The sequence below is a fragment of the Peromyscus californicus genome, unplaced genomic scaffold, assembly GCF_007827085.1.
Source record: "Peromyscus californicus insignis strain IS unplaced genomic scaffold, ASM782708v3 Scaffold_6__1_contigs__length_162567912, whole genome shotgun sequence".
Classification (NCBI taxonomy): Eukaryota; Metazoa; Chordata; class Mammalia; order Rodentia; family Cricetidae; genus Peromyscus; species Peromyscus californicus.
The window spans coordinates 34,842,457-34,869,094 of record NW_026294584.1 but is presented as its reverse complement, the minus strand read 5'-3'; the positions used below and the strand labels follow the sequence as shown (position 1 = coordinate 34,869,094).

General features: G+C 37.2%; 1 protein-coding gene and 1 pseudogene across 1 annotated transcript in view; both read right to left on the bottom strand.

Annotated features, from left to right (window-relative positions):
* Kcnd2 (potassium voltage-gated channel subfamily D member 2) overlaps nucleotides 1–26,638 on the bottom strand; it is a 498,777-nt gene that overhangs the window by 122,230 nt on the left and 349,909 nt on the right. The gene's annotated exons all lie outside the window — the stretch shown is intronic.
* LOC128100249 (uncharacterized) lies at nucleotides 23,623–23,714 on the bottom strand (annotated as a pseudogene).

The window sequence follows — 26,638 nt, the reverse complement described above, 5'->3', positions numbered from 1 at the left end:
AAGATGTAGGTGAACACCTGTGAAAAGACAATGGGGTGCCTAATTTCTGTTATTTTGTAATCTGAAACAAGAGCTTTGGATTAGCCAAGCTGCTCAGAAGTGCAGAACAGCTGCCTGAAAGAGATATCTCTGTTCAGCTAAGCTTCCTAGTCGTTGTTCAGAGAGCTCCAGGCTTCCAGCTGTTATGAGATGTCACTCATACTGGGGTGAGTTGTCAGGAATGTAGCTGTCTTTGAGTCATTCCTGCTCTAGTAAGTAAACTCTCAACCACACATGTGAGTAACCACAGTAAGGTCATTGGGTCACCAAGATGAACTTCAGTGATGTCTTTGACTTTGTCTGTTGTCAGTTCCCTATTTAGGGTGAAGAATGTTTGTTCATTTCTCCCCAGGAATAGTGACACACACACACACACACACACAAATAACAATGATCATAATAGAATTTAAAAGCCAGTTTTCAATTTGCAAAGATAGACTAAAATACTTTTCATGTTCTTGTTTTTGTCTGATACATTCACAGTTTCCTTAACATACTTACATGAAAGCTGAACTTCCAAGGCCAGCCTGGTCTACAGAGTGAGATCCAGGACAGGCACCAAAACTACACAGAAAAACTATGTCTCAAAAAACTAAAAGAGATCCAGGACAGGCACCAAAACTACACAGAAAAACTATGTCTCGAAAAACTAAAAGAGAGAGAGAGAGAGAGAGAGAGAGAGAGAGAGAGAGAGAGAGAGAGAGAGAGAGAGAGAGAGAGCTGAACTTATGGAGGCATTTTTCAATTACGTTTCACAGTTAAAAAGCTGAGCTATATTTCTGGAGCATTATCTTTTGAATTTCTCTGATTTCCATTCAGTTTTCTACAAGTGAAATAATTTGTTCTCTTACATATATAGCATGAGTCAAAGGAGTTCCTTATCTCTGTAGATGAGTGTTACTCTCAGTCTTGGCTAAAGAAGCTCCTGTGTTCAGTGAGCTGTGGCTGACTCATGACTCACCACTGGTAAAAGTGCTGAGAGTTAAGTGACTGTCAATTGTTCAACCCTAAGTCACCACTTCTGTGTGTGCATGGCAGAAGAGGGCTTGGAAAGATTGCAAAAGCCAAAGGATGGTAAAGAACGCTCTGAAATGCTTTTGTCTGACTATGTCATGGCTGCTGTGCTCATGAACTGATGGTAGCCATGGTTACCAACACAAGACTGAGGACGCAAATATTCTATCATGGATGTTCCATGGGCTCATTATTCCCCACCTGTCTCTGAGGGACGACTACCTGTTAATGGCTTCCAGGAGAGATGCAACCAATTTGCATTTTTTGTGCAGCCACTGGTACATTGTTCCTGTTATTTAGTGAACTAGCAACACACACATGCACATGTAAACAGCCATAATCAAGCTCAGTGGGCTATGTACACAAAGAAAAAAGTAGAAGTGGACTTCGTGCATGAAATCATCCAAGAATGAACTAAAATATTTTGAACAAAAGGGATATTACTTGGAGGCTTTTGTAATGAAATGTGCTTCCACTTTCAGCTTAGAAAACAGGGGCAGGAAATAAATTGAGTTAGATGACAGTGTACATGGAACCAAGAATCTACCTACAAAAACTATAGTGCACCTCTAGAACACTATTACTTTACATTTGGGTGAAAGCTAAATTTCTCTGATAGCTGATGATACTGTTGCAAATCTTGGACATAATTTGGGTATGAGAGAATTAGAATGGAATTTGCCTACAATGTCTTCAATGAGATCATTGCATTTTTTTTTTTTTGTTAATGGAAGTTGCTTTGCTATGCTATTTCACTGTTTTCTTTAACTTTTTTTCTGCCATCTATTTATTTTGTTTTATTGGTTTTAAAGGATGGGAATCCCTAAATCATTTGATCCTAGACACCACATCTGAGGGCTACTCAGTTAATTTTATAGCACCTATGTATTAGATGTTAATGTCACATACTATGGGCCAAGTCTCATTCTATTTCCCTCATGGATGAGTCACACAATAGGAAAAACTGGATTTAGATACTTTGAGATGTACATTAGTGGGTGAATTTCTCAGCTGTAATTTCATAGGTTATTATCAAAAGTGTGAATTTTTTTTACAATAAAATTCAAAACCACTTTCCAAAAACGTGATGGTTCCTCTACTATACCGTGCTATATTCTATTTAAACACTTTTGTTTGCTTTTGTCAATAACTAATAGACATAATTTTTTATACTTCCACCCATGGGTTGCCAATACTTCCATTCACTAAGTGTTTAACTGCAATTTTATTAGATGTGAAAATAATGGCACCATATGTGGCTGACCTTACAGAGAATAGAAGTGGTTAAGCTGCTGTCTACCTGAAAAGTCTGGAGGTGTCAATTTTAGGGAAACTGAAATTCACTAGTGTGTCTTCTTGGTTAGAGAATTGGGACCAAATTTATTTAGAGATTTAAAACATACTGATACTTCAGTTTGCTTGGGGAATGTTAGTTTCTGATTTAATATTGATAGCAGAGGGAGGGATATGTATGGATTCTTGGCACATGGTGTCAGTGTAACTGCAGAAACTTACGAAGTACAGGGAGGAAGCTAAATGCAAGACTTCCTTGAAACACATATCTTCTACTTTTTATCATCAACCAACTTACAAATGATTATCCGGTATAACTTTCCTATAAACAATGCTTACTTCACAGATTCTGATTCAAAACTTCCTATATTTTTTATCAGCTATTTTTATAGTTTTGTGATTTGGGGCTATATTCAAGGCCAGAGTTCTAGTTCTAGTTCCTCACAGAGTGGAAGTATGGTCGAAATGAATCCATTAGGTTATTCTGCAGCATGTGCTTGTAGCTTCTCTCTTGACCAAGGATGAACTAGTCCTGTGAGCTGGCCTTTCCCTCCTGCATATGTGTACAAACCTCAGATGTTACTACATTTTATATCTAGCATTGCTATCCAAGCCATAGTATTTGAACAGTTAGCCTTTTAAATCATATTCTGCCATATTGCTAATGTGTTAAAAAAAATCACATCTGAGGCCTAACCTAGCTATTTAGCCAGTCTGGCTTTCGACTTACTCATCAGCACAGACAAGTCTAGAACTTAGGATCTTCTCATCTTTCTCTCCCAAGTATCTAGTAGTGTATCTGTGCTACCAGGTCCAGATCCATCAACATTTTCACTTATTTTTTATTCTAACATAAAATCCACAAAATTCTTGTACTTTGCTCATGCCAACTCTCACTCAAATTCTTCCATGACTCCAGAATTGCCTGCTGTCTACTTTAGTCATTCACATCTTTCTAGTTCTTCAAGACCTGTGTAAGACCACACAACAAAGCGCCTTCTTCTAAAAGTGAACATCTTAAAATTAAAAAAGAGATTGCTTCCCAGTGGAAGAAACTATAGGTTTGATCATCACCATCCTTTAGAGCCCTGTCAGTAACTTTACTATTTTATGCATGCATTTCAAGTTATTTTCAATCAAAAAGTACTATTGGGTACCTTCCACATTTCAGGAAAGTCTTAAGTAGGATAGAATCTTTGTTTTTAAAGCATGGTCAGAGGAACCAGAAATCTGGCAATAATGCATCATGTCGCAATCTCTACCTAGATTTATTAAGAATTTATTAAGCCCTGTGTTAATAATAATGCATGTTTTCAGACAGCTTACCAAGCAATAGCAGAAGGTTAAATAATCAAGGCAGAGTGAAAGATCTCCAGAGAGGTATAAACAAACAACATTCCAGTGTGTATGTGTGTGCTACTGAAAGGAAAAAACAATCGCAAACACATAAAGTAACAGTTAATATCATGAAGAGTCACTCAAAATAATAAATGCTTAGCTACTGATTCTAAAGTATCCATTTGGTCTAGTCCTACATGTGAAAATGCCTTGCTTCCCAGCTTCAAAGTTGCCCTTGTATGTAGTTAATAGCATTGCCACTGGACAGTTAAGAAGTTAAAAAATAAAAGATTCGAGTATTAGCCAACTGATGTCCAGGTTAGGCTTCAAACTCTGTTTCTCTGTTGTCTAACTTTTTACATTGCTTTACACAATCTCAGAATTTATGTCTGTATCACATATATCTTTTCCATTCAATGTGCTGTATTTCTCCTGAACGTTATTATGAAGAGTTACACGTGCCCATGTCTATTTCATGCTTCTTTAATGCTTCAACTGAATGACTTTGATGCAAAGGATGACTTTTTAAATGATATTTGAAAATTATAATTCTCTAAAGATAAGTAATTTAAAACAGTTTAATATGAAGGTTTATATATGTTGTCTAAGGTTTATGAATGTCATCTAAACATAATGGAAGAATGTTAAAAGTGTGTGCAGAGGTAGAAAATCTTGGTAATACACTCTATATGTTATCACAGATTATATGAAAAAGAAATACCTGTATGTAAATGTGAGTCTCTGAGGCAATGAAGAATATATGGTTATGATATTAGTTTGAGAGTTCCTTGATTTTGCTTTAAACTCCTGAATATGGTGAAGATTTGGTATGTATTTTAAGCTATTTTGTTTGTTTTCTTAGTCACAGAAATTTTGAGCTTGCAGGTGAAAACTGTATATATTTACCTAACACTACCAGGACAAATTATCTTTAAGTAAAAACTTCCATTCATTGCTCCCACAGAGGTTAAAAAAATTTACTTATGTGTTTTGAGGTAGCATCAGTTTCTCTCTCTTAAAAAAGAGCCCTATAAAATGTAATATATTAGTCTTCATGCATTGTTGAAATTTGAAACTGATGTTTTAATAATTAAAACATTCTGGTTGAGAGGTTTAATACCTACTTTCTTATTTTAAAGTAAACTCAGACATATTAGTTACAGGGTGGTTAAAAAATTCAATATAACATGGTAATAAACCATTTGATTAAGTGAGATTATTTATTTTGGAGCAAGTGGAATTTTCCTTTTGCTTGTAAGGAATGACAATCTATACAGTGTACTGTTGCCCTTTCTGTCTTATCTTGGCCAAGTCATAACGAATAAATTTAAAAAATAAGCCTCTAAGAAACAAGGACATTTTCATTAAAATATATCCTTTCATTTTTTTATATATAGTTGAATGCCATTTCCCCAGAAGTATTAAGGGTAGCTGGCCTCTTTCAAAGACTGAATGAAAGAGGAAAGAACTCACTCACAGCACTGCTACACTGCCTTCATCAGTCAACAGCTGCGGTAAATGGAGACACTGAAATATGCTCCTTTAATCTTGTTTTCTTCCTGCACTTACAGTATTTTCTATTTTTCTTTTTATCCAGTCCCAGAATTCATTTTTCTATTATCAAATGTCCACAAGATTTGAATTACATGTATTTCCTGGAAAACAAACTTACCAACTTTATCGAATATCAATATTATTTTATTTAGAGATATTTTGTTAAAATGAACAGATCTTAATTCTGTTCTTAATTGAAATGAAAACTTTAAGGACAAGATATTTGTACTGTTAATTTTGCTTAATCCCTTTCAAAAATTCAAATATCTACTACAGAATTCAGAATTTCTTGTACTGTACCTGTGAGACTCTAGACTAAATAAACAGGTACATCATCCCAAGTGCTTTGCAGTAATTAAAGTGTGCCAATAAGAGAGCTAAACTGGCTATTTGCCCCTGTGCTTTTTCCAATCATGGGACAAATAGCCAAACTAGTGGAAACACATGAACTGTGAACCAATAGCTGAGGAGCCCCCATGGAACTGAATCAGACCCTCTAGATAAGTGAGATAGTTGATTAGCTTGAACTGTTTAGGAGGCCCCCAGGCAGTGGGACCAGGACCTGCCTGAGTGCATGAGTTGGCTTTTTGGAACCTAGGGCCTATGCTGAGACATTTTTCTCAGCCTTGGTGTAGGGAGAAGGGGACTGGACCTGCCTCAGCTGAATCTACCAGGCTGGGCTGAATCCCCAGGGGAGACCTTGCCTTGGAGGAGGTGGGAATGGGGGCAAGGCTGGGGGGTGGGAGGAGGGAGGACAGGTGAATCTGTGGCTGATACGTAAAATTAAATTAATTATAAAATAAAATAATAAAGAGAGGCTAAATTGAAGAGGTATCTTAGCAATAACCTTTCTGGGTTGCTGATAGGACTTAGTTGATCACATTATTGCCAGACAAACATGAGAACTTAAGTTCTGACTCTCAGAGCCCATGAGAAAATCTCAGAAGGATAGCACAAGCCTGCAATCCCGGTGCTGAGAGAGAGAGAGAGAGAGAGAGAGAGAGAGAGAGACAGACAGAGAGACAGAGAGAGACAGAGAGATAGTGTGTGTGTGTGTGTGTGTGATAGAGAGACAGAGACAGAGACAGAGAGACAGAGAGAGACAGAGAGACAGAGAGACACAGAGAGAGATAGTGTGTGTGTGTGTGTGTGTGTGTGTGTGTGAGAGAGAGAGAGAGAGAGAGAGAGAGAGAGAGAGAGAGAGAGAGAGAGAGAGAGAGAGAGAGAGATCATAGACATGGGGTCTGCTGGACAGTCTAGCTGAAACAACAAGCTGCAGTTCAAGGTGAAGAGTGATGGAAGAAGACATCCAACATTGACTTCTGGCCTCCTTAGGTAAAGGGACCTGAACATACATGTGGGTACACAGATGAAACCTCTCTCTGTGTCTGTCGGTCTGTCTGTCTGCCATCTGTCTGTTTTCAACTCTCTCTCTCTTGTCTACCTAAAATGGAATGTGCTTTAGTCACTACCTCCACTTTTGTACACTAGGGTGTTTATTGACGGGTGTCGTTCCAACTATTTGAATTCAGAAATTATGATCTTAGTGTATTAATGGCTTTTTTGTTATCAGTGGGAAAATATCAGCCTAGGTCTTAAGGTCTGTATTTCTGAATAACTTAGTAATGTACTGATGAAATTTTACTTAGTTTCTCAAAGACATTTAAGGTCTTCTGTTTTGAATTTCATCAATTGACTATTCGATATGCAAATAGTGTAGTGGGCTGCCAGGGGTCCAGCCCTGGTGGTGGCCAGGTCCCAGAGCAGGGAAGGAGTCGGCACGGAAGGAGGAGCCAGGCATGATGGTTGAGAGAATCTTGTAACCTGACTAACTAGTAGCCATAGTGCTACAGAATTCAGTAATCAGGGATAGATTTATGTTATTCCAAATCATAGGTCACACTATTTCTGCTTTTGGGACATGTGTTTAACATTTTTCTCTTACACATCTGGGTCATACGTTTAGTCATCATTGATAAACCATGACAGAACAGAGTTATCTTTTACAATCATTTTCCCTCAAGTTTCATCATCGTTGATAAACAGTTGTTTTTATAACCACTTTTTCTCATCAACCCTATAACCCAATTTTTTAATAATCTAGATGCATATGACATATTGTTGTCAGGCTGGTAGCTTTTGTGGCTTCAGGATGTTAGAACAAAAGAAAATCTCCAAGCCAGCCTAGGCAGATTGCCATGTCCCAAGTAATGTTTTATCAACTTTTAATGGTCAGAGTGCCCAAGAAAAATGTCCAGGCCAAAGCTGCTGCAGGTATTATTCAATTTCTGGCACAATACAATGTTTTATATCTTTATAGAATTTGTGTATATGTCTAATCCTGGCACTATTTTGTTCCTTGGTCATATGACACCAGAGTGGCTCTGCAGGAGCTAACATTTCTAACAAAGGGAGGTCTTGACACCGCATTCTTTTTATCATCTATCCACTCCATGCTTTGCTCATCAATGTAAGTGTCTGCATAGGGCAGAGGTAACGCCAGTCAATCTAATTTTGTTGCCGTATATGCCATGTAATTGCCTGAGTGTATAGTGGGAAGAGGCTTGCAATCTGATCTGCAGCCAACTCATTTAGCCCACCAAACCTTGTAGACCTTTTAAAGTTTACTTGGTTTTGATTATTTTGTTCCTGAGTATAGGGACAGATGTTTGAAGAATGTCTCATGGCCTTATAAAGAGACCTTTGCCTTCTTTTTGTGTGTCACAGCCTCCAAGGCAAAAGGAAGACCTTCAAGTAGATAAGGATATCTCCCTAAACGCAGGAGGGGTAGTATGCTCAGGATTTTCCTGGGGAAGCTTAGAAGCAATAGTCCTGGGAGAAGGTATTAATGATTTAAAAGAAAATTTCCATCAATCCAATATCTCCAAATTGTGCAAATATTTAAAGTCCCCCAAGTATGCAACATGCAGAGGTCAAAACCCAAAGTGGCACAGCGGCCATCATGTAGCTCAGCTTTCCGAGATCTCTGTCAAGCCGCTGTGCTGTCTTTATGACTTTTGCTGTTACCGTCAGATATGGCTGCGCTGCTGGGCATGCAGCAGTGACTAGGATAACCGTGGTCTCTGCACTTATCATTCACTGTGGACTCTAAATTACATTCTGAGACTAGATATTACAGATAGTGGGTGAATGAAAGCAACAAAAGCAATTTTAAGACTAAGAGAGTCAGTTACATGTTTTGCAGTTAGAATTCAGGATTTTATATTGAGAAAATAGAAGCATTTACCTTAGAAACTCATAACAGAGAGTTTAAAATATTATTTAATTGCAATTACTTTGTCTTATGTCTGTAGTTATAAGATCATCCTAAGGAATATTAGCATTTAGAGTAATACATTTTATGTTATTTGTGAGAAAATATTAATTTTAAAAACAGGATACTTACTTGTCCTAAGTGAATGAGCCTTGTGAATAAAGAAACCACTTCCATATCTTTTTTGAAGAACAAGTCCTTTTCAGCCTCTCTCCCACAGACACTCTGCAGTATGGATGATACAAATATTTCCTTTCTATTACAGTTTCACAAGTTCATAATTCTATGCTTAGACTTCAAAAGATTATGAGCCAAGAATAGTCAAGACAATAAGTAAAATAAAATTAAGTCTTCCAGGCTGCGGAGCCAATGCTCTTTAAGTGACCATATCCTGGGGCTATATTCTTCTTGTTTAGTTTCTGTTGCCACTGTTACAAATTGTATTTCTTGCTTGTAAATTATATTTTGTGAATTTGCATGCTCAAAGCACTCTGTTACATGAATGGTTGGTTTTCTGGTATTCTAAACTCTGCACAAACTGTTGCTTCATCTCTATTTGAAATAATATATACAAAGTTACAAACCTCTAAGAACACTTACATCTTGAAGCTTATTAAGGGTGGCTAACTCTTAGAACATGTAGTTTCTCAGACAGAATGATAGATGCTGGTAAAGCAAAAGGTACACTTACGTTTTCACTTTCTAATGTGTTAATGCTCCATCAGCCTACACTTGAGCTACAGAAAATTCCAAGCATTCCTTGTAGGAATAAGTAAGAACTGCCAACTGCTAGAATTCTCCCTAAAGTCTTGAATATTGTATATTTGGACATGTAAAGGAGTTATTTTGTTTATGTGCTTTTAAAATTATGTTATTCTATAATATGCTGCAATGTTGCTGAATAAAGTAAATTTGCACTAAATTAAGCTATGCCTTGGTAAGTCTCTCCTAGTTCAGTATATCAAGTTATTCATGATGCAGTTAAAGAAAAATACACAACAGGAAAATAAAATAGGAGTCTGCATTTTTTTGTAAAATAATTTGTTATCTTTGCCTATTAAAGAACGCTAGCCTTGAAAACACACTAAATGTTAACATGTATATAACTTCAAATCTTTTATAATAAGTAAGAGGGACTATAAAGTAGAATAGCTGTCATTCATTTTAGAGACTCAATGAGAAACTGAGAAGAGACATAATTTAAGATAGACAATTAGATGAATGGTATGTGTCATGGGGAGTTTATATGGTATACCTATCCTCAACAGATTGTTAGGCTTTTTCAAACAGTCTTTGTATATATAATGAGATAGAAAACATCCTACATGTAGGTATGAAATTATGCTTATAGAAAAATCATTTCCCTTATGTCTGATTCACATTTTGTTTCTGGTTTCAAGTAAAGAAAGTAGATAAGCTGGCTTGCGGCGTCACAGCAAACACCTGGGGCATACATTTATTACAATTTCACTGAGGCCTCATGCTGTGAGAGTCTAGCACTGAACTGCTATCTTGGATGTCATCCAGAAGAAGGTAATTACTAGAAGCACCATGCCTTTCCTGCTTCATGTAGAACATACTTTTAGGTCATAGCCTAGGAAATCTTGTATTACACATCATCTATGTGCACATCTTGAATTCAATGCATACTTTCTATCTACTGAATACAGTATTTGTGTTATTTTTAAGCTGATATGGAATAATAAATGTGATTGCTGGGTTAGAATGTCCAATTTTTATGGTTATAACCACCAAAGATTAGTTTTATGTGTGTATATGATTTTCCTTGGATATTTCAAATAAACAAACAAACAAACAAACAAACAAACACCAAAAAACCCAAGCAAACAGGGTATAAGTAAAAATAGAAAGGTTGAGAATAAAGGAAACTACACACACACAAACACACACACACACACACACACACACACACACACACACATACACACACACAGAAAGAGAGAGAGAGATCTTGTAAAACATATATGTGAAACAAAGCTTTCTGCATTTTTTATCTTTAATTAGCCAAATTAAATGAGATGCTAAGCATATTCTGCCAGGGTATAGCTCCGGATGAGGGCAGGGTCTGAAGATGGTGGATGCAAGAGCGGAGATGGGAGGAATCAGACATAGGACACTTATTAGTTTCATTTTGGGAGAGATGGACAGAGAGGAAACATATCTTTGTATGGCTTGTGCTACTCTGACAGGAGTCATCCTCAGTAGGACAGGTCCCAGCAGAGGATGTAAGGAGTTGATGGGGGAAGGAAGTGAGCCAGGCCATGGTGGTCGGGATAATCTTGCAGCCTGACTGACTAGCAGCCAGAGTGCTTCTTTATTTAAACAGAATTTAGTAATCAGGGATACATTCATGATGTTCCAAAACACAGATCATATCATTTTGTTTTTAGACATGTGTTTCATTTCCTTTTGCTCATCTTTTAGTCATCATTAATGATTAAGAGACTTATCATTTACAATCATTTCTCCTCAAGTTTTGACATTATTAATAAACAGAGTTATCAGTCTTACTAATTAACCCCATAACCTAATTTATAAGAATCTAGAGGCATATGACAGCCTGTTCTCAGGCTAGTAGCTTTGATTGCTTCAAGGACATTAGACCAAAACAAAATCTTCAAGCTAGCCCAGGCATTTTGCTATGTCCTAAGCAGTGTATTATTAACTCTTAAAGGTCAGAGTGCCCAGGAAAAATCCTCATGCTAAAGCTGCTGCAGTTATTATTCAAATTCTGGCATAATACAATGCTTATATTTTATATCTTTATGGAATTTGTCTATATGTCTAATCCTGGCATTTTGTTCCTTGGTCATATGACACCACAGTGGCTCATGTGCTAACTTTTCTAAGAAAGGGAGGTCCTGACATCTCATCTTTTATCATCTTTCCACTCCATACTTTGCTCATCAATGTGTCTCTGTGTAGGGCATAGGTATCATGCGACGTAATTGTCTGAGTGTACAGTGGGAAGAATCTTGTAATCTGAACTGAGGACAATTGTTCTAGCCCACCAAATCTTGTTGACCTTTTTGAGTTTACTTTTTTTCTAATATCTTGTTCCTGTCTAAGTACAGGGACGGATGTTTCAAGAATGTCTAATAGCCTCATGAAGAAATTTCTGGCTTCTTTATGTGTTACAACCTCTAAGGTATAAGGAAGACTTTCAAGTAGATAAGGATATTGCTCCTAAAAGTGGGAGGGTTAGTATGTTCAGGACTGTCCTGGAGAAGCTTAGAAGTAGCATTCCTGGGATAACTCACAAATGATTCAAAAGAAAATTTCCATCAATCCAATATCCTCAAATTGTACAAATATTAAAAGTCCCTCAAGTATGCAACAGGTGGAGATGAAAACCAAAGGTAGCATGGCAGTCATCATACGACTCAGCTCTGCTGGATCTTTGTCAAGCAGCTGTGCTGGCTTTATGACTTCTGCCATTCCATTCAGATATGGTTGTGCCAATATTCTATGTTCTGTTCGATTTTGTTCTACTTGTGTTCATTAAAATGTTTATTGACCACTGCAAAGGAAGACATCAATCATATCATTAACGGGTCATAATATGTAGTTGGGGGAAAAGTTACCTCTGTTGGGCTCTTTTTTCTTTTAAATATTTATTTTTACGTGTGTGTGTGTGTGTGTGTGTGTGTGTGTGTGTGTGTGTGTGTGTATCTCTGTGTGGGCATAGGTACATTTATGCTGAGGCCAGAAGACTTTGTCTGGTCCCTTGGAGCTGGCAGTTATATACCAGCTCAAAAATCCAACTGTGTTAGTTTTACAGTTTACTTGTTTCTTAACTCTTTATATTTTTAGTTACACTCTGTTTGCTTGACTTTCAAGCTATCTGAGGATAACCATATACACCTACAACTAACCCTAAGGGGTTATGGTTATAAAACATGGATCTAGAGCTCCAAGTTAACAGATGCATGACATGGATACTGGGAACCAAGCCTGGGGTTTCTGAGCGAGCACCAAGAACTCTTAACTTGAGACATTTCTGGAGCCCACAAGCATGGTTCTTTACGCAAAGTAAATGGATAAAACTGAAATGCTTGTTAAAACCAGTGGAAGATTTGAGGAGATGAGCCATTTCCATCAGGATTTCAAGAAGTTTCATGACATCTCTTGGGATAATAACAGCTAATACTGTAGCACTATTTACATTTAGAATGGCACATACCACATGTGTATTCTAGTAACATTTTTAGTTGTAGTTTCTCATTTTGTGTTTATAACAGCTTTGATAGCCTTTTATAAAATTGCATCCCAATTTTCTACTTGAGGAAATTAATCCTCAATGGTAGAAAACATTTTTTCTCTTCACTGAGGTAGTAAATAGTAAATAAATTTTAATACAGAGAATTTGATTATGAAATTATTTTAAGCCTATTAAATCAAATAAACTGCTCTCCTTCCTTTTATCAAACATTTTTTTCCTTCATGACTTGCCCTGTGCTACATCTCAAGACCACAAAAGTAATTAATGCTACTCTGATAGCCTCATATAATGAAGAATAAATATCTTATCTGAGGGACATTTCAAAATCACCATAAGTAACAGAGAAACAAGTTATCTGCAATGTGTAGTGATTGCCTGTGGCCAGCCATATAGAGCTCTGTAGCCACTGGTAGTGTCCTTTTTACAGATCAAGGCTCCGGGGATGCAAAGCACACTTGGTTAATTCTAAGTAATATTAGTACAGTTCAGATTTCCCCAGGTACATAGGCAACTCTTTAAGGTTACACACTACTGGCCATATTCTCTGACAATGTGAATATTAAAGATTTGGAATTACAGCAATATGGACTATTCTACACAGGATTAATTGAGGCAGCTTACAGATAACACTACAGAAAAAAACCTTAACTCATTAGGCTCAAGGCTTAATTCCCTTTTTCCATTTCACATAAACTTATATCTATAATAGATAAAATCTGCCACACAATTCATGTTAGTGTTGTTTTCCAAAATTTAATGTGATCTGAAATTGTAAACATATTAAGAAGTAAATCAGACTATTACCTAGAGATGCAGAATTGATATGAGAAGTTGCAACTAATATTAAGGTACTATGGTGCTGTCCTTGTTTGGCAATTGTCTTTAGAGCCAGCTAAGGATTATATGGAAAATATTGCTCCCTGACTCCTCTGTTTCTAACCCTTCCCTAGTTTTGAACCCCAAATTATACCACATACTTCATAGGAAATCTGTCTGTTACTGGAAATTAATTAATCTTTAGAGGAGTATAATTGGCATCATTTCAAAAATCCTATTGACTTTGAAAGCAATTCTAAAAGAAGGCTCTAGAAACCTCGAAAAGCTGGCATTTCTGTTGAAAACAAGCATGCTGCTTCGAAAGAGATTGGTTGGAAGGAAAAGCAGCTCTCTGGATATACATCTTCCGACATCATTGACAAGATGGCAAAGTGCAGTGTATGTCTTAAGGATCTCTAACATACCTCCTGCTAGCAGACTCAGAGGAGGGAGGAGGATGCTTTTGACACTAGAGTGAATGAGGCTCTCCAGTGAGTGTGATGATAGCCTTGGCCCCCTAGTTTCCTCAAATGAGTGGTGATGATGGGTTCTTGAAATTTAAGGGGATATCCAGAAATATCAAGTGTAATATGACAAAAATATAATCTTAAATTTCACATTTTTTTTTATTCTCAATAAATACTTCCCATTACTAAAGCCAGAATCCTGACATTATGTCCTTCATCTAGGTGTTCAATTTTGAGTCATCAGCAATTTTGCTCTCAAAACATAATGCCATGAGCTGGCTTTCTGGAGCCTACTACCTATGGTGGGACACCTCACACAGCCTTGAGGCAGGGGGAGGGGCTTGGACCTGTTTCTACTGAATATACCAGGCTCTGCTGATTCCCCATGGGAGGCCTTACCTTCATGTAGGAGGGAATGAGGGTGGGTGGGAGGGAGAAGGGTGGAGGTGTGGGAGGAGGGAAGAGGGGGAATCTGTGATTGGTATGTAAAGTGAATAATAAAATTTCTTAATAAATAAAAAATACCAAGTAATGCACTTTGTTTTCATGTCTGTTTCATGATCCACTTCAGATATCACCTATCTCATAATATTTATAATCTTTTCTACTTTTTTTTCAACTGGCCATTATTTATGTACCAGCAAAAAGAATCCTCCAACACCAACACGAGTCTAACCGTGAAGCTCCCTAGCAACCATCCTTCAATGCAGTCCTTATCATACTGACTAAAATCCAAAGGCTTTACAATGTTCTCTAAGAATCCAAATGATCCATCCTCTTCTGCCTTGTTTCTTCTCCATGTTCCTCTACATTGATCTTCGCAGTTTGTGGTCTTGCTTTTTAAATAACCTAAACATATTTGCTCATCCTGCTGAGCTGTGTGTTGAGATTCTCCACTATTCACCTTAACTGAAATATCAACTACTTAGAGAGAAAGTCGTCAAAATAGTTTAAACTTTAAAATATATTGTTCAATTATATTATGTCTTACATTTTCTAGGTATTTATATGTTTTTCTTTTAAAATCTACTCCAGTTCTATAAAGTAAGTGCTGTTAAAGTTGAGTCACCCTCAGAAATCTGGAGATATTATTAGTTACAGAGAACTTATCTAGAATGAGTGAATCCCTAAAACTTGCCAGATTGATACAAATGTTAAAGTCAAGACAATCATAGTCACTTTAAGAAACCACCACCCAACTCAAATGGTTTCAAAGCAAAGCTTTCTTGGGATTGGTAAAATGGTTCCTTTGGAGGAAAACTCAGTTTGACCTGCTTTCATATCATACCACAAAACCATGCTGTTAGGAAACTCCAACCCTGAAGAGGCAGTTGTTCACTCTATTTTACTTCTGTTTTCTCATAAAATGGCACAGATAAAGAGGGTGATTTATGGAAAATGACATTCTAAGGAAGCACAGGCAGGATGAGTAAGTGAGGAAGGGAACCACTAGAGAGGCACAAACATCATCTTAGCTGTTGGGAAGATGGCAGTGCTTTAGACCATGTGTCACTGAGGAGGAGTTTTCAGGATGCGTTCCAGGAGAACCAGAATTCATGTCAACCTACAGGACAACAGAGGACGTGTTGCCTGGGAAAGGAAAAGTCTCCTTATTTGTTTTTAAACGGAGTAATGCATTTGACATTTTCCCTGATACTGTCTTCCCAGGCAAACCCATTATATATTAGAATATCTTATAATTGGACCACTTGGCCTTTAGAAACAGAGATTTCTATTTCTATTAGGATTTACAAGGTATCTATCAAGCCAAAATCTGCTCATGAAATCGAGTACTTGGGTCCCAGTGTTGGACAACCAATTTCAATACTTCTTTCTCTTACCAATGATTAAGGCCAGTGCTGCTTACAGATTTCTGCAGCAAAAACAAAGACAGCAGATGCTTCTGTGCAGAATCCTAATAGAACTGGATTCAGGATCATATATTCTCATATTGTACTGTGTTTATCTTGTTGTATTGTCTTTTTAAAAAATACCATTTGCAGCATAAAGGTAGCAGAGGTGCATGTCTTTAATCCCAGCACTAGGGAGGCAGAGCCAGACAGATCTCTATGAGTTCAAGGCCAGCCTGGTCTACAGAGAGAGAGAGAGAGATCCAGGACAGGAACCAAAACTATACAGAGAAACCCTGTCTTGAAAAAACAAAAAACAAAAAACAAAACAAAACAAAAATACCATTCAATTTGCCTGGGTCACCACTTCCTGTGCAGATGAATTCTGGTTTGGATGATCTCATATGCTCTAAGTGTGTAGGATAATTAAATTATTAGGCAGTTAAATTATTAGTGTATGTCATAGGAAAAGAAAAGCTCAGCTGAAAACATTAAGCCTAGTACTTTAGACTTTTCTACTCTGTTTTCCCTCAAGTCTGTAATAATAATACACCTATCTAGTAATTTCTTTGGAGCATTTTATCACAAATTTATGTAAATAGCACACATCACTCCACAAAGTACCTTTGTTCATGTAAATAAAAGTGATAATCACAATTTCTGAACTTTAAAAAAAAAAAAACTAATTAAAAGCTCCCATGTCATATAGTTATCTTGTAGTATAAAACATTTCCTGGCATACATTGGCATAGGAAAGGGAGCTTCAAGCCAAGGATTATTGCAGTTTAACTGGGTTTAGTTGGGGAGCATATACATATAAATAGGAAGTATATGTGTGTAAAAAGAGGGTGTGTTGGGAAATAAAATCCAAAAGACTGTTGGCAAAGAAATTCAGTGAAGCAGATGAGTCCCAGAACTGCAAATAAAACGAGATGAGGTAGACAATTGCATAGATTTCATTGCAGCTGAAGGAGAGAGGAGGTCAAGTTCAACACAGCTCAAAGTGAGTCTCCTTTGCAGTGCTACACGCCAACTCCCTGAGGCATCGCGTAGAGTCTAAACTTTTAAAATTCCCTTCACAAAGGTAAAAATACACTGCTACTGAATTGTTTATCTAGATATCACTTTATATGCAAAAAATAAGCAGACTGCAAAATCAATAAGGGCCCAGATTTGTTAGTTTTAATCAAAGCAATATTTAGGACTAAGAAAAAAACAGTTACTTGAAGTATCAATTACAGGGTTATGGAATTTGGACTTTGACTTTGGTTCATGTCTTTTGAAAGAGTAAGAAGACGGCATTTAGCAATTTTAACAATGAAAAGATATATAGAAGATAGTCATTCTACTTCCCCAAATGACAAAGGACCTCACAATGAAGATGAAGGGTCTCTCCATCCAGAATTTCTACTTCTATCAGGAATGAGTTATATAATAGCATAATGGCACAATAATTAAAAGAACATAAATTTGTTTGTTTTATAAGAAAAGAAGCAAATGATAAATTATATACTTGTTTGATCCGTTAAAGCTTCTATGATGGGACTCCTGGCACAGCCTTGAGGCAGGGGGAGGGGCTTGGACCTGCCTCTCCTAAATGTACCTCCCCATGGGAGGCCTTACCTTCTTGTAGGAGGGAATGGGGGTGGGTTGGGAGGGGGAGGCTGAAGGGGCAGGAGGAGGGAAGAGGGGGATCTTTGATATATAAAATGAATAAAAATTTTTTCTTAAAATATCATACCAATTTTTTCTTGAAGCTTCAGCTCTGCAGGTACTTATGGTCAAGGAGACAGGCCTAGGGAGCATTTGAGTTTATTCAGTATGCTACTTTTCTAAAGTATTAAGGAAGAGCTAATGTAAGGACATGCTATAACAAAATGAAAATGCATTTAAAGATCCAGTTTACTATTGTACAGGGTACCAAATACCTTTGTCAAATTCTACAGTTTTCTTTGTGCAATACCTAGACCCAACTGTATGCTATTCTACTAATGAGATATTCATTGGAATTTCCTCTCTTTCACAAATTTAATTTATAAAATGACTTAATTAAACAGAGTCTGGGAATAGCATACAACTTTTTTTCTAATTAATCAATAGTAATTCAATTATTTTGACATCTTTCTTAAAATGCCTTAAATGTAGCAGGGTGAGCCCCTTGAAATTATAGCACTCATGAATTTATCAATATTCTTGGTAGAATAAAATTATGGCTGATAATGAGCAATCACATGTATACTATAAGAAGTACCTCATTGTTTTGAAACTAAACTTCATGGCTGAAATATATTTCTTTTCTTTTCTTCTCTCTCTTTTTTTTTCAAGATAAGGTTTCTCTGTGAAACAGTCCTGGCTGCCCTGGAACTCACTCTGTAGATCAGGCTGGCCTCAAACTCACAGAGATCTGCCTGGCTCTGCCTTCAGAGTGCTGGGATTAAAGGCATGTGCCACCACCGCCCAGCTTCTGAAATATATTTCTTAAGACGTAAGTTTGCCAGTGAACTATGGATATCTGTATGTGTGTATGAAATAAATATTCAGGATATTCAATGTAATATTACAAAAGAAACAAAAAATAATTATGTAAAAAATAAGGTGAAAACATTTGTAGAAGGAACAGACATTTTCCACACAAAATGTAGCAAGATGGACATAGTTACTATCTGTCTGCGAGTTCCATAATTTATTTAGTACCTTATCAGCAGAATACCTAATGTGTTATTTCCTTCACTGCTGAGTGCTTCTTAACAATTTTATGGAATGAGAAACACCACTGTACATGTAAAGAAAGTGTGGCAAAGAGACAGAGCTATGCAACCAAAGTACAACATTAGCTCTTCATTTCATGAATTTGAAGTTGGATTGTGTTAGCATAGGGGATTTGAAAGACAAGTTAGAGTGCTCATTTCAGAAATAGCTACTTGTTGAAATTCAGCCCGAGTTGTTTCCAAGCCAATTACACACAAACTCAGGGACAGATGAGCAATGACGCCATAACTGTGTGTTGCTCATTTGTAGTAAGTACTTTACAAAAGACCCATCTTGGACAGAGAGAGGAACTGGCTAGGGTTCTGTCAGGTAGGTTGGGAAAACTATAAGAACCACGGTTTTGAGTTCATTTCAGATAAGATGCACTTAGGAGGTTGGATAGGTGGGAATTATTGTGCTTAAGTGGATTTCCTGTGGTTGCAGAAAATTTGACAGTACTATTACTGCACGGTACAACCCATGGAGTCAAAACACCATGAAGCAAAGCTTTCTTCCTTTGAAGCATCCAGTTCGTTTCCAGCTCTGTTGGTGGTTTCCACAGAGAAGCTCAGGCAGAGTCACGTCACAGTTCCAAGGTACTGTGAATTTGGATGATATTTTCACTATCATTACTAAGAAGTCTTGAAAGGTCACTTTGTCAAAAAACTCACCTTGGAAAAATGTGTTTTTCACTTTATTTTGTAGAACATATATAGATGTATATAGACTTGCTCATCTATGTTCATTGCCACTCTAGTCACATTTTCTTGGAAATGGAAACAACAAAAATAAAATCCTTTTTACACTGGTATCTCTGAGAGTTCAATCTTTGCATCCTGAATCATGTGTTTTTTTTTTCTAATATCACCAGTGCCATCAGGACTTTCTAGACACAGACTAGAGTTTTAAAAGCAATCTTCTCTGCACCCTGCTTTACACCCTTTACTCTAATTCTAACAATACTAAACAAATCACAAAAATTCACAAAAATTACTCACATCCTACTCCATGAGAATAAAGGGGAAATCATCAGTCTCTCAAGACTGGTCTAAATTTAAGGGATGGACAGCTGGAAATTACTTTCAAACATTCATGGTTCGTCATTAGAGCTTTCTTTAAGATTCAGACCCAAAAATGCCAAGTAGCAAGGAAGGTTCAAGGCAGATCACATAGATTTCCATCTCCCTGGGAAGGGGACATAGAAGAGATTTTGTAGATGGACAGGGGGTGGGTAGAGATGAGAATATGAGGGATAAGTCAGGGGGAGGGTGACGAGAGAGTACTGGGAGAGACTATTGGAATTGAGGGGGTACATTTGGGGCTGATGTGTAAACCTAGCGCAGTGGAAACTCCTTGGAATCTATGAGGGTGATCCTAGTGAAGACTTCCTAGTAATGCAGGATTCAGGGCTTGAACTGGCCATCTTCTGTAACCAGGAAAGGCTTCCAGTGGTGGGACTGGGACATCAACCCAGTCACAAAACCTTTGACCTACGACTTGCCCTGCCTTCAAGATGTGCTGGGGCAATGGTGGCACAGAACTTGTGCGAGTAGCCAACCAATGAGTGGTCCATCTTGAGACTCATGCCACAAGAGGGATCCCAATCATGACACTGCCTGCATGGCCTGGAACCAGAGACTGGATAGCCCAGAGACCAAGGATAGAACCAAACACAACTGGAAAAAAAAAAGTCAATGAAATGATTCCTAATGATATTCTGCTGTACTCATGGATCAGTGCCTGGCTCAGTTGTCATCAGAGAGGCTTCATTCAGCAACTGATGAGACTAGATGCAGAGACCCACAGCCAAACATTAGTCAGAGCTTGGAATCCACAGAAGAAGGGGAGGAAGGATTGTAGGAGCCAGAGGGGACGAGAACACTACAAGAACACGAACCACCAAAACAATTAGCACAGGGCTCATAGGGGCTCAGACACTGAAGTGATAACCAGGGAGCTTGTATGGGCCTGACCTAGTCCTCTGCATATATGTTATGGTTGTGTAGCTTGGTGTTCTTGTGGGACTCCTACCAGTGGGAGTGGGGAGTGTTTCTGACTCTTAATTGGGGACACTTTTCCTTCTACTTGGTTGCCTCGTCCAGCCTTCATGTGAGGGTTTGTGCCTAGTCTTAAGGTAACTTGTTATGCTGTATTTGGTTGACTAATGATTGTGTAGTACAGGTAGTCAGTGTTTATCTTGGATCAGGTAACTAATTTATTTCTTCTAGGGAAATAAATTGAGAGCATACTCAGTAAAGTAGCAATATAGGCATTTAATGTAAACCTACTTAGATTTTGGATTTCTCCTCACCCTGGAATCAGAACCTGCATTTGACATACCCATTGGCTCATTTTAACATTAGCATCCAGTGAACAGCAGTCCAGGACATTCTCTAGTGCCCCCATCTTTTGGAATGAGGGCAGCTAAGCCCAGTTCTGAAAGTTTTCAGTTTTTCACTTATGGAGGTGTATCTAGTTTCTAGATTGTGAAATGTGTTCACAACAGTTCCTTCATTCTCCACCCTAGGAGACGAGTATTAATTTCTTTTAATAGTAGAACTGTCATGATCCTGTCATCTCTTAAGAGGTCCTACCATGTAGAGGTTCCATTTCCTCAACATTGCCACCTTGGGGATCAAACTTCTAGCACAGAACCCTCTGGTAATATACTCATGTCACATCCAAACCTGAAAAAAAGACTTAATCTGTAGTGTGAAAATCTGAATCATAAGGTTTGTCTTGCCAAATGGTTTTACTCCTGTATTCTTTGGTGGTTTGGACTTTAATTCATAAATTTCCATCTTTTAACGCTGTTTCATCTTTTTACTTTGTATTTAATTGTGGTAAAATTTCTAAAATGTTAATACATATACATACATCCATACAAATATCCCTTTCTCTCACTATTAAGGTCAGTAAATACGTTCAACATGATTGTATGAAAGGAGATCACTAAATAAAAAAAGTGTATTTATATATGTAAGCAATAAATAACCTGAAAACAATTCCTTTTATAATAGTCTCAAAAATCAAATACTTAGAAGTAGTAGAATAAAAGAAGCATGAGACTTGTATCCTGAAAGCTCTAAGTCGTCAAGGAAAATACTTAGAGATGAAAGGGAATGGAATGCCACCCTGTGTTGAATTGGAAGACTATTGTCAACCTGGGACAATTACCCAAACCAGTCTGCAGATTGGATTAATCTCAGTAGATTTCTTGGATGACATTTACAAGCTGATCCTGAAATTAAGATGAATATTTAAGACTGCCCCCCCAAACATCTTGAAAAGACAAACCAAACTTGTGCAACAACACCTTCCCAATTCTAAGGTTAACAAACCTACACTAACTAAGACAGTGTTCCACTGGTTCACATTGGCTTCTCTCTAGATTATTGGAAGGAATTATGAATTCAGAAATCAACAACCATACTTGAAATCAATTCATTTGATGATGGTGCCAAGACAATTCATTTGGAAAGTATTTGTCATTATCATATATAGAGGGCTGTTAGCTTCATATGGAAAAGCAGAATAAAGTGGAATGAAATAGGTCTATGTGCTATATGAAATAACTCAACAAGAACAAAACAATCTAACTCTAAAATTCATAAGAGGAAATATAGGCATAATTTTTTGTAATCTGAGATTAAGCAAAAGTATTGTAGAAACAGCATCAAAGGAAGAAGAAATAGAAATCAATAGAGATAAAAAGACTTCACCAAAATTAAAAATTTTGTACTTCAGAGAATACTTTCAAAGATGTATCAGATGAATGCTTAGAGCATACAAAAGTATAAATGAGAAGGAATTTATATCTACATTATGTAGAATATTTTTATAATAAAACAATATAACACTAATAACCCAATACAAAGCAATCAAAATATTTGAATTTATGCTTTCTAAGGAAGACAAAGAAATGTCCAGTAAGAATGTGAAAATACTAAGTATCATTAAAGGAAATGAAAATGTGATATGTTACTTCATACCAACTTGGATGATCACAGTACAAAAGATAGTAACAAATGCCAGTAAAGCTTTGTATAATCAGACTTCCCACACATTTTAAACTGGAATGTGTGGGAGGCCAGCTGGGAGACTGGCTCCCACATTTTACCCCAGGGTGCCCTTGAGGAGAGAGGGATAATAGATTTAGATAGAAGTATAGAGAGCAGAGAAACAGAAACACAGGATAACCTCAGGAGGTCCTGGATCCTTATCCACTGGCCCCTTCTGTCTCTTCTAAAGGGCTATTTATAGGAATGCCAAGGGGTGGAGGAAAAGACCTCCCCCTAACTCAGCCAAGTGTAGACCCTTCCAATAACCTAGAAACCATGCACATGGTAAAGCAATCCTCTAATGCAGCTCTGCTGGGTAAAGCAAGCTCAAATCTCACTAGGAAACCTTTGTGGGCCTCCACAGGAATGCAAAATGCTGTTAACAGTTTATACAACAATTCCACATTTCCTGGAAAAGTTTAAAATTGAATTACCAAATGGTCCATCACTTTTATTCCTAGGTACTGTACATAATGAAAATAATTTTTAAAATTTACACATTTTGTACATGAATATTAATAAAAGAATTCATCAGAAGAGGCCAAAGATGGAAGTAACACAAAGTCTAAACAATAATGAATTGATAAAATGTAGTGTATACAATAGAATATTATAAAACAAAACACTGAATAATGTACTAATATATGTTACAGTATAAGCAAACTTTGAAGACATCCTATGAGAAAGATGGTAGATGTAAAATGATGTATATTATGGTTCTATTTATACAAAATTCCAAGAATAAGAATATTCATAGAAAAAGAGGCCTTAGATATAGAAAATTCAGTGGAGAACTACCAGTTGGAGCAATATAGTTATTTTTCAGGGCAACAAAGCCATTTTGAATTGAAATAATAATAACTGTCATGGTTACGCAACCATCTCCAGCTTTGCCAAATACAGCAGAGTCAAAATAATTGTCAGAGAAAGGTAAGAACATGTGTAAAGATTTTGGTGATTTGTGATTCAATAATAATAATACTACACTTGATCTTAGCCAAAAGGCCAAGAAGCGATGGTGGTGCACGCCTTTAATCCCAGCACTCCGAAGGCAGAGGCAGGTGGATCTCTGTGAATTCGAGGCCAGCCTGGGCTACCGAGTAAGTTCCAGGAAAGGCACAAAGCTGTACAGAGAAACCCTGTCTCAATAATAATAATAATAATAATAATAATAATAATAATAATAATAATTTTACAAGATATACAGCAATGGAATGTTGTTAATTTTAATTCTAAATATTCTTTTCCTCTGAGGGAAGCAACACTGCAGTTACATAGAAAGAGACACTCTGTGGCAGAATTTCTCATAACAATGAAGGAATTCACATTCTTCCTGCAATAGAGTCATGATAGGATGTTAAGAGGTCGCATTCCTGAGTGTCCTTCTTTTTGTAGAACTTAGATGAAGCATGATGCACCATTAAAAAACCAAACAAAACTTTCTTTGTTTCGTACTTAGCACAGCACTGAAAAGTGTTGTTGTTTTTCACAATGATTCAAGCATAATTATATTAATACGAATAAATTGAACTTTTCTATATTCAAAATAAGAGAACACAAAGAGCACCAGCTTTCATTTTCATTGCCTGAGAGAACAGTGAATCTAATTGTGTTTTCTAAAAGCAGAGACACCAAGTTGGTTTAAAACCACGAGGTCAAAGGACTGAAGAAGAAGAGGGCTACCTTCTCTAGGCTCTATTGCAGAGCAGTAGGAATCGTCTTGTTTCACAATTCTTTCAAAGTGACAAGTGCTGAGCTACCCAAAATTTAAACTCAGTGGGCTACCACATGCTACTATTCAGGATGGCTTAAAGGGCCCCTCCAATTTTAGAACTAAATATACTGAAGATGAATAGATTGAGAACATATAATCAACAAATTGGAGTTTATTTAAATACAAGGCCCAAATATTGAGCAAACCTCACTATTTTCCTTTAAAGCTTATAAGATCCTGCATAGATCAAGGGGCACCATGTGGGCTATGTTTCTTATTACACAGGGCTGAATTTTCAACGCCAGTTTTGCTAGAAGGCTTAAGAATCGCTGTGCTTTTTAACATTTTTATTGGAAATACTTTTTTATAAATAGATCTTGATTAATGTTTGCCCTCCCTCTAGTCCTCCCATTTCCTTCCCGCCACCTGACCAGAGCCCCCTTCTTCCCCCCAAAAAATTACAATCGATAAAAGCCCACATCCATACTCAGGTGTGTGTCATACTTCGTTCCTGAACATGTCTCTGTCTCTTAACCACCATGTTTAAAATCTTTATTAAAACCCCATTTAATAAACTGCACCTCTGCTTAAAAAATAAATCAAAATCACTATTGTAGTCCAGAGCATAGAAATCTTTTACAGTGGTGTTTATAGTGAGCCTAGGAAAGAATAGTATAGTGGGTCTAGTTTTATCAAGAGCGTTGGGGAAGAATTCAAAGCCAGGGAGGCTTAGCAAGTGTGGGGCCAAGATCTGTACCTTAACTGCTGGCCTCTCACTCTTTCCAGAGCACCATGTTTCTCACTCTATTATAAAACATAATGCATATCAAACACAGGCTGGACCACAGAGCCAGGCTCTAACTATGAACACCGTATATCTCAGGGTCTTCTTTACCTTTTGCTCAGAAAAGCTGAAAGCCTGAAGCAGGTATAGTCTTGGCTAGGGTAGGAGAATAGGTGCAGGCAACTTAGGACATATAGAATCATGCACCTTAGGAGATGCCTCCCCCATAGACTATTTTCCATGTTGAGAAAAGAGGAAAGATGCTTTCCATTTTTTATTGTGTTGGAACTTCATATAATTCATTAATTAAGTTCCTTAATGATGTGGTATTATAAATGAAGAAGTGAAAAAAAAACCAGAAATACTAAATAACCTCTAATGTGTTGCAAGCCAGTGAATAAGATGGGTAGAGCCTTAATTCCACATATAGAATTTCTGCTACACCCTGATCCATATGGATTCTTCATAAGGCTCATTTTCCTATAATATTTATGCCTTCATTAAAGTGTTTCTGTATAGTTTAAGGGTAAATGAATCCCTTACACAATTTGTGTAGAATTCTTTCCTGTTTTTTGTCCTAGGATAGAAGGCAACATTTCAACAGATTTATAAAAGCAGTAATTACTCTCACAAGCCCCTTCCTTCTCGGAGTCTTTATCCCTACCTTTTGTACTTTATTTCAAGAATTTGTTTAAAGACATTTCTGTAGAAACCACCATAAGAAAAGGCGATGAGCTATGTCTTATTCACAGGGGATGTCTTTCTGAATTTGGAGCATTCATTTCTCAAGCAATTTGAGTTTTTTTTTTCCAAAATTATTTATAAAGGGAATTTTTCTTCACTTTTCTCCTTACTCTTTCTCTTATAAACTTATACCCTATAATTGTAGGAAAAAAAACTTGAAGACTGCAGAACATTCATTTATTATTGAAGAAAGGAGAAATTCTCATCTGCATCACCTGCACAGGTCACTCTTTGCTCATCCCATTGTTGACATGTACACCACTTACTTTTGTCCAGCTCTATTGAATAGATGACTGCCAGAGGCCAAAGCAGCTGAACGAGGTGACAACGAAGAAGACAAACAAGAAAAATGCGTCCTAAAGCTCAATGGTGTAGCTGTTAAAGAATAGAGATAGCGATGAATCCCAAGATGAGGACATTTGCAAATCATGGAGGATTACCAAGAGCCACCATTTTTCATAACAGCACATTAAACACCCGTGAATCTACAAAGCGAAGAACGCTGCCCACTGTAGAGAATGTTCAAACTCTCCCTCCCTACTATTTATTTAACTTTATTATTTACATCTACACCACAAAGGACTGGAGTGGAGGCAGTCAAGGTGTCAGTAGGCATGGAACTGTGTAACTCCAGCTCAGTGCACAGGGAAGAGTAATAACTAATGGTGTCTGCTGCCGTGGGTCCTAAATTCTTTGCTC